General features: G+C 42.0%; 2 pseudogenes; both read right to left on the reverse strand.

The window, feature by feature from the left end:
* Window positions 1-5,933: 5,933 nt before the first annotated feature.
* On the reverse strand, window positions 5,934-6,842 carry LOC143852315 (cytosolic sulfotransferase 15 pseudogene; annotated as a pseudogene).
* On the reverse strand, window positions 6,794-8,015 carry LOC143853493 (cytosolic sulfotransferase 15 pseudogene; annotated as a pseudogene).

Here is an 8,015-nt window from a genome sequence, read left to right on the forward strand (position 1 = left end):
ACTGTAAGCACGTGGTTTTAAAAAAACCACCCTTTTAAAACAAAACAAATACCCTCACTTTTACAGCTATTTACATCCCAAGCCATCCTTTTAAGTATAGAATAAACCAAAATAACTTTCGAATTTACGAAGCCATGCCATTGGCCCTAAAAAAAAACGAGTTTTACTTCTCAAAAGTGTATTTTCGCCCAAAATAGAAAACCAACCATGTTCCCTCCCATTCCACCACCCAAATCTTCCATAAATTGCCAAATCTTTTCAAAGAAAATAAAACCAAAATCTAGATACCATATCCCCACAAAAAATCCGATTTTCCCCTTTTAAAACCTTCCCCAAAATGCCTAAATCATTGTCAAATCCCTAATTTTCCATCACCAACGGCCATATTTCAATCAAAGCCCATTTTACGCCCATCAATTCCATAAAAACAACCAAATTAGATTTCAAAATAAACCCTAATTGGTCCCCAAAATGGCATTTCCCCCCTCATTTTACCTATAAATACCCTACGTCATAACCCTTCAAGACACGAAAAAATACAAGACACAAGCCTCAGACAAAGCTCTCAAGATCTCAAGCCGATCTCTAGCCTTCTCTCTTTTCTTCAAGCTTTCAATATTTTTTCTCTCTTCTCCAACTTTCATTTTCTACATCCTTTTTACTGCATTTTCATCACTTTTACACTGGGCAGCAGCATTACACCGTCTAAAAGGCCTTCAAACATTCCCAAACGACTCACCCCACATATCTCAGTCAAACGACGCCAAGCGCCTCCACCTTCGCCTTTCCCTGCAAGTCCACCGGTTCTTCTGCAACTCTGGAATTCTGCAAAGAAGGGAAGGACTAAACCCTTTTGTATTTTTAGACTTCTATCTTATCAATTAATTTATTCTAGAATTGCTCTAAGCAGCTGTTTTGAATTCTCCCATGCCACTCTGCATCTTGTCCAGTCTCTTGTAAGTGATTGACATATGATACCCACTTATTAAGTGCTCAGTTGAACGCCCTCACACAACCTTGCTGCTTATAGATTTTAAGTTTATAGGAAAAGACCCTTGCTGCTATTGCTTGCCACATCTTTAGTTTGCTTTGAATGCTTGAACTTTAAAAGGCACCACAACAGGTAGTCTTTTAGACCAATTATTACATTGCGAAGTCACCACAAAGCTTGCCACAACAATCAACGAGCCTCATGGCCGATGCAAAACCAGGCGGAGAAAAGTTTCTATGATCATGTAGCTGCCATCCAATCAATCCCTCCAGAGGTAAAAGACCTCGAAAAAGAGTACTGGTCCTCACACGACATTGTGGAATCCTCCCAAAGACTTCTGCTCTGTCGATAATGGAAAATCCATCTCCAAAAACCTTGTGGCATTGAAAGCTGGTTTATTCCTCGATGCTGAAAGCATTGATTTTGATCCCTCAACTCACTATAAAAGGGGACTCGACTTCACAAAATCCTTCCTGGTAGATCATCAGTGTCTCCCCCAAATCAGCCAAACCCAGCCCAGAAATCAGCTCCGGCTCTTAAATCTCCTCCCAATCCCTTCATAACACCGGATCCTAGCCTAGAGATCGCTTTCAGGCCACCAAGAAACCCAACCCTAGATGAATTCATCCAACCCCATCCTCAACCGCCTGAGTCTCACTCATTGAGTCAACTCAGTCCACCAAGCCAATTCGCCCATCCCAACCAAGACTCGCCCCCCTCCTCGGGACCATCAAAATTAGTAAGGGCGGGAAAATTCGAAATCCTTACCGGGTTTGGAATTGGAAGACAAGCGGACCAAAACTCAAATGGGTCTTTCACGGAAATCGAGGTTCCCCGCCCAGAAAATTCAGATTTGCCCGCTCCCCCAAGCCCAAAAAAAACCCCTCTTCATACATCAAAATCTCCCGCCCAAAGAACTCAAAGCTCAATCCCTCCCTCTGTCGCCCCTACTCAAGCAAACTCCTAGGCTTCCCTCCCCTCAAATGGGAAATGGGCTGGTCTCTTTGCCTCAAACCCAAAAGCTGCTGTTGACACCAAAATCAACTTCTTCTCCCCAATCTTCCCGGAAGAAGGACCTCAGAGAGCTCTGTTTGGAGAAGAAGACTTTGATAAGGCTAAGAATATGTGGGAATATTGCCTTCTAGGGTATTTTCTGGGTCGAAGACCTTATTACCTAGCTCTAAAAACCCATTTATCCAGGAAATGGAATCCTAAGGGAGACTTCCAGCTTGTTGCCCTTCCAAACAGTTTTTTCCTGTTCAAATTTTCTAATGAAGAAGACTGCAGAAAAGTCTTGGAAACCCCTACCACTTATGGAGGCAGAACTCTGATTCTTCAAAATGGTCTCCGGATTGTGCATTGGAAAAGCTGAAGCTAACCTCCATACCCTTATGGATAAAATTCCCAGCTCTCCATCTAAAATTTTGGACACCAACTGGTCTTGGAAAGTTAGCAAGCCCGGTAGGACGGCCTCTCTAGATGGACACTCAAACTGCAGAATGCACAAGACTCACATACGCCCGAGTATGTGTTGAAATCTCCGCAGAGGACTCCCTACCAGACATAATCCACATCCAAACCCCTACTAGCTTAGAGACCCAAGCTGTAGAATATGATTGGAGGCCAAGAGCCTGCCAACACTGCAAAGAATTCAGCCACAATTCAGACAGATGTGCCCAAATTGCTCAAAGGCCGATTCCTCAAGGGAAGAAGAAGCAAGAATGGATCCCCAAAAAGCAATTGGGAAACCAGGAAGCAGGAAATAGTTCGGTTGCACCTTCCCAAGAAGAAAAGAAAACCCCCCCAGTTATTGATATCCAGATTAGTAACCCATTTGACATTTTGGTTTCAATGGAATCTGATGAGAACCCATCCCATTCAGAGAAAGACCCCAGCTCTCAATCCTCAGAGATCCAACCTCCCGAAGAAAACCCCCTCTACTCCAGTCAGGCCCAAGACCCTTCTCTTACTACATCCCCAACCAAGGCCCAAACCCCTTCACAAAATTCAAACGGCAGCCCCATTGCCCCCAGTCAAATTAAGCCCCACTGCCACTTGAGCTAGAAAATTCGTTCTCCCTTGGCTCAACAAAATTCTTCCACTTTATCTCTCTTTATCTCTCGCATTCTCTCTTCTAATTCTAGTTCAAGAACACAAAAAGGCTCCAAAAGAAAATTACTAACTTTGAATAATTTTTAGACTTAATAACCCCTAGGGGCATTCTGACAGGTTCTCCCGCAAATTCCGTTTCTGACTCCATTTATAATTTTTCAAAGGAGTGTCCCCCATTGGCAATTCTCGTATTTTGGCGATTTTGGCGTCCCCCAGTTGCAATTTTTCCAAAAAAGAAATCAAAAGAAGTCACTTACAATGGATCAATGGTAGAACATGATGATACAATGGGAATAGATTCCCCACATTTAGTATACAACTCGTACGGGAAAATAAATAAGTAGGAATAATTTTCACATCATGAACGGTACATGGATGATATGTTGAAGAACTCTTTTACAGCATCAAATGTGTGACTGGGAGTCAACTTGGAGAATTATCAGTGGGGATCCAAACAAGAGAATACAGTAGGAAAACATGGGACACCTCCATTGTTTATGACTCTTGGGCACACCAGGTCGAGAAATTATACGATGTACGTTAGGATTTGCTTCCCCTTGCCACTCCATATGATAGATCGAAACCGTTCATTTGTTGGGCCACAATGTACATTGGCTATGCCCCAAAGGGGAGCGCGGCTTCCCTCCAACCACCTAATCATGTTCAGGGAGTCGCATTCTACGACGGGGCCATTCATAGCCGGCCCTCTAGAAATCTCATGCCCCGAAGCGCTGCTCTCACCTCTGGTTCATTCGAGTCCACAACTCCAATAGGGCCTGAAAAAGCCCACATAATAGCTCCCTAATCTTCCCTTAGTAGACCTATTCCAGCTGGCCCCGGATTACCAAGGCTAGATCCATCGAAGTTCACCTTTATTTTCCCTAAATTTGGAGGTTCCCACTCTGATACAGGAACTTGCCTCACCTCATAGCTAAAGCAAATATATCTCCACGCCTGCCACAACTCATAGGCACAGACAAACCGAAAACTCGGGTGGACTTTAACCCATGAAATGGTTAAAGCAATCACCTTTATGTAAATAAAGTGAGACGACTTGTTAAAGACTCAACCTCAGCCTCCTCCATCTGGGCCTCAGAACCTAGCCTTTGACCAAAAGACCCTTTGGGAGACCCCACCGCTCCCGTACCTACTTGCACCTTGGTGCAATTTGACTATTGGAGCTCAGCTTCCACTGCCACTCTCGGATTTCCTTGAGTTTCGAATGGCACAAGTTCGTTGCTCTCTCAACCCATAAAAACTCTGCCCCGGGTCTAGGAGAATCCTGGCTCTCTCTTCCTTCAAATGAGTCGGAGAGAAGGAAATCAGGTCCTGGACAGCAATAGTTGGGCACTTGGTGCCAAGGTTAGAGAGTAACGCATCTATCGGATCCAAAGGGACGGATCTACCAATAGGCCGGATCTAGAGTCCACTTGCAAATGAGGGCCTGGCCCAAGCTTCGGTCTTCAATGCTGGTGGGAAAGTATACTTCTAAAAGTATTTTCTTATCTTTTAACCATGTATATAAATTTAATTTGATATTCACGGCTGAATATATTACCAATTTATTATGTTTCTTCAAATTCCATGTAGACATGACTTGCAACCACTGACTGAAGCATTACCATTTTGCTTTTCTAAGTGGTTGAGGATACCCAGAAATAGAGAGAAGATTAGTCTTTAGGAAAATGTATGATTATATGCACATCCAACACTATACATATAAATATACAATCAGGAGTGTGTTCTCTTTATATATACATATAAATAGAACATATTGTGCATGCAGTATCATGTGAACTTCTGTTTTCTCCACCTAACTGGCGACATCCATTTGTCAATAACCCAACGTATATTCAGATGCAATGAATTGGCATGCTTAGATGTGATTTCTGGTATTCGTATGTTGTAACAGAATTTTGAAAAGTTGAATCATCTGATCTGTTGTTTTCTCCACCTAATTATCAGCATCTATCTGTCCAAGGCTCTGAATATCCTCATGTGAAATTGTTTTGGTCTTTTTGATGTAATTTCTCGTTAGGGTTTAGATATTCAATTGTGTGATTACTGTTTTCTGTACCGACCCTCATAAAACTCTAAATATACTAAGATGAAACAAATTAGATATCTTTGATGCAACTTTTGGTATTCATACATCATAACGGCAGTTTAGGTTGTGCTTTCGTTTCCACATGTTTATGTACATGACCAGTGGCAACCATTGTATCTTTCTATGTTGTTTAATGCACAAAAGAAAGTTATTGATTGTCTCCTCATTTGTCCCGATTCAAGCTTATTTTCTCAAATTACTTGCTGCTTAAAATTTTGGTAGGCTCAGACGTGTGCAAAATAAAGTGGGTGTATATAAGTTTTGGGTGTATATAAGTTTTGGGTGTGGGTCAATGCTCAGACGTGTATTAAATTTCTTGTTGCAGAACCAACCATCTACATTATAGGAAACATAAGTAACCTCACCTAGCATTAGATAAGAGGCAGGACCAACCACCTGCTTCAAAGGCATTAACTCCCAAGATAAAGTGGCCGCCTCAGCTAGGAGATCACTATGTTAGAAGTGCCCAACACTATTTAAAATAGGAGAATTTATATGGTGGCTGACTGTGAAAATCACAACGGAGCGTGTCAAAACCCTGCCCCTTGACTTTTCATCCTGGTCGGACCACCTTTTTTGACTTCCCACTTACATGAAAAATCAAGGGGCAGGAATTTAACACCCTGACCTTGTGATTTTCACGGTCAGCCACCTCATAAAAACTCTTCAAATAGAGCATTATAATTAAATCATAATCAGTGGACAAGATATAATGAAATGAAAACTCAATTCTACATTCAGCGAGATTTATTACAAAACAAACAAACAAACAGAACAAGATACAGCCTCATCAACATCCAAGTAGGAACTGAGTAAGAGTGGAAAATGAGAAAAGAAAAGAAACCACCAGGGAAAATCAAAAGAAATTGAACATCCTAAATTCTGGTAGGCTCAATTCTCAGATGATACTCGGAAGGTGAGACCAGAACCGTCCACCTTCTGTTCTGTGACATTATCTAAATGCTGCATCATTGAAGGTGTGAGATGATTGGCCCAATCACCCACCTCCCCTCTCCTAAAGACCATATCATTCTCAACATTCTTAAACGTTTTTCCTATCTTGTTAACTTCTAGATTGCTCAAATTCTTAAAACTGCATAGCTTTGATATTTCCTCCACCACCCCAATCTCTTTCTTCCTCCAAAGGGAAAGGACACCCCAAAAACTTGGCCAACCTCTTCAAATAAAATACAGGGTCTTGTTTGATTTCCTTGTACTTTAAGAACAATATCCTCTCAGGCGCTCTCCTTCCAGTACCCCAATACATGATCCCAAAAGGGACCATGAGACTCCATTGCAAAACATCTCAAAGGCCTCCAGTAGAGGAAGAGGAGGTTGTTGAAACACCTCGGCTCTCAACCTGTTCATGAAATGCCACAAGGAAACAAAGGTATCTCTTGGATTCCAACACAAATAAACAAAGGGGCATTTTTGTCCATTTTTCAGGCGGGAAATGGGCGTTGACACCAAATGGACATGTTGAAATTGAGTGACTTCAATCGGACATTTCCCTATTTTTCCGACGTCACATGGAAAATTTTCCCCTAAAGATAAAGGAACAATAAATGCTCTTTGTGGAATTTAACCAATGGGGCGCCCTTGTAGATGGCTTTTGTTAAGGGCACCCTTCATTTTATCAATCCTCATAGTGTAATTAATTCTACATTCAGGGACATTTATTGCAAAACAAACTGGGACATGGTAAGTAAAAGTGGGAAATGGAAGAAGGATGAAAACACAAGGGAAAACCAAAAGAAATTGTACAACCTAAATGCTGCATGGTAGGTTCAATTCTCGAGTGATACTTGGAAAGTGGGACCAGAACCGTGCAACTTCTGGTCTGTGACATGATTTAAACGTTCTATCATTGAAAGTGTGAGATTATTGGCCCAATCGCCCACTTCCCCCCCTCCTAAAGAACAAATTATTCTCAACGTTTATAAAGGTTTTCCCTGTCTTGTGAACTTCTAGATCGCTCAATTTCTTAAAACTGCATAGCTTCAATATTTCCTCTACCACCCCTTCTCTTTCTTCCTCCAAAGTGAAAGGACACCCCAAGAACTTGGCCAACCTCTTCAAATAAAACATGGGTTCTTGTTTGATTTCCTCGTACTTTAAGAACAAGATCCTTTCAGGCCTTGCCAAGCTCTCCTTCCAGTACCCCAATACATGATCCCAAAAGGGACCAAACGATGAGACTCCATTGCAAAACATCTCAAAGGCATCCAATAGAGAAAGAGGTGGTTGTTGAAACATCTCGGCTCTCAACCTGTTTATGAAATGCCACAAGGAAACAAAGGTATCTCTAGGATTCCTAAACAAATAAACAATCCGAGAATTCGATTCAATGACTGATTTTGGTAGAGAGGTGTGAGGTATGTGAGTTGCGAAGAGCCTTGGGGAGGGAATGTTTGTTAGATCAGGAACCTTGTCATCTGCATAGACCTGAATCTCCAAGAAAGGGACGAGGTCATGGGGGTTGGTGTTGAGCAAAGGGTGGTGAGTGAGAGAGTAACGAGTCCGGTTCACAATAGCAAAAGTGAGGGCCTTCAACCAAACTGTGCCAGATTTCGGTGTGGAGATCACAAATACATCGCTGTTATGAGCTTCTAAGTGTTTATTGCAAGCCATTGCTGCTTGTAAATGCCTTGGAGGATACCAGAAGCCTTGGTATTGGTAGTAGTAAAATTGGTACCACCCTTTAGTTTTTGGGAAGGAGGAGATTAGTTCCTTGAATTCTTTGCTTATTCCTTCGTCTTCTTCATGGAGATGAGAGTCCTTGGAGGAAAAAGAGGATGCTTCCAT

This window comes from Tasmannia lanceolata, unplaced genomic scaffold (genome assembly GCF_043159265.1).
Source record: "Tasmannia lanceolata isolate RefF3 unplaced genomic scaffold, GAP_Taslan_0.1 ptg000019l, whole genome shotgun sequence".
Taxonomy (NCBI): domain Eukaryota; kingdom Viridiplantae; phylum Streptophyta; class Magnoliopsida; order Canellales; family Winteraceae; genus Tasmannia; species Tasmannia lanceolata.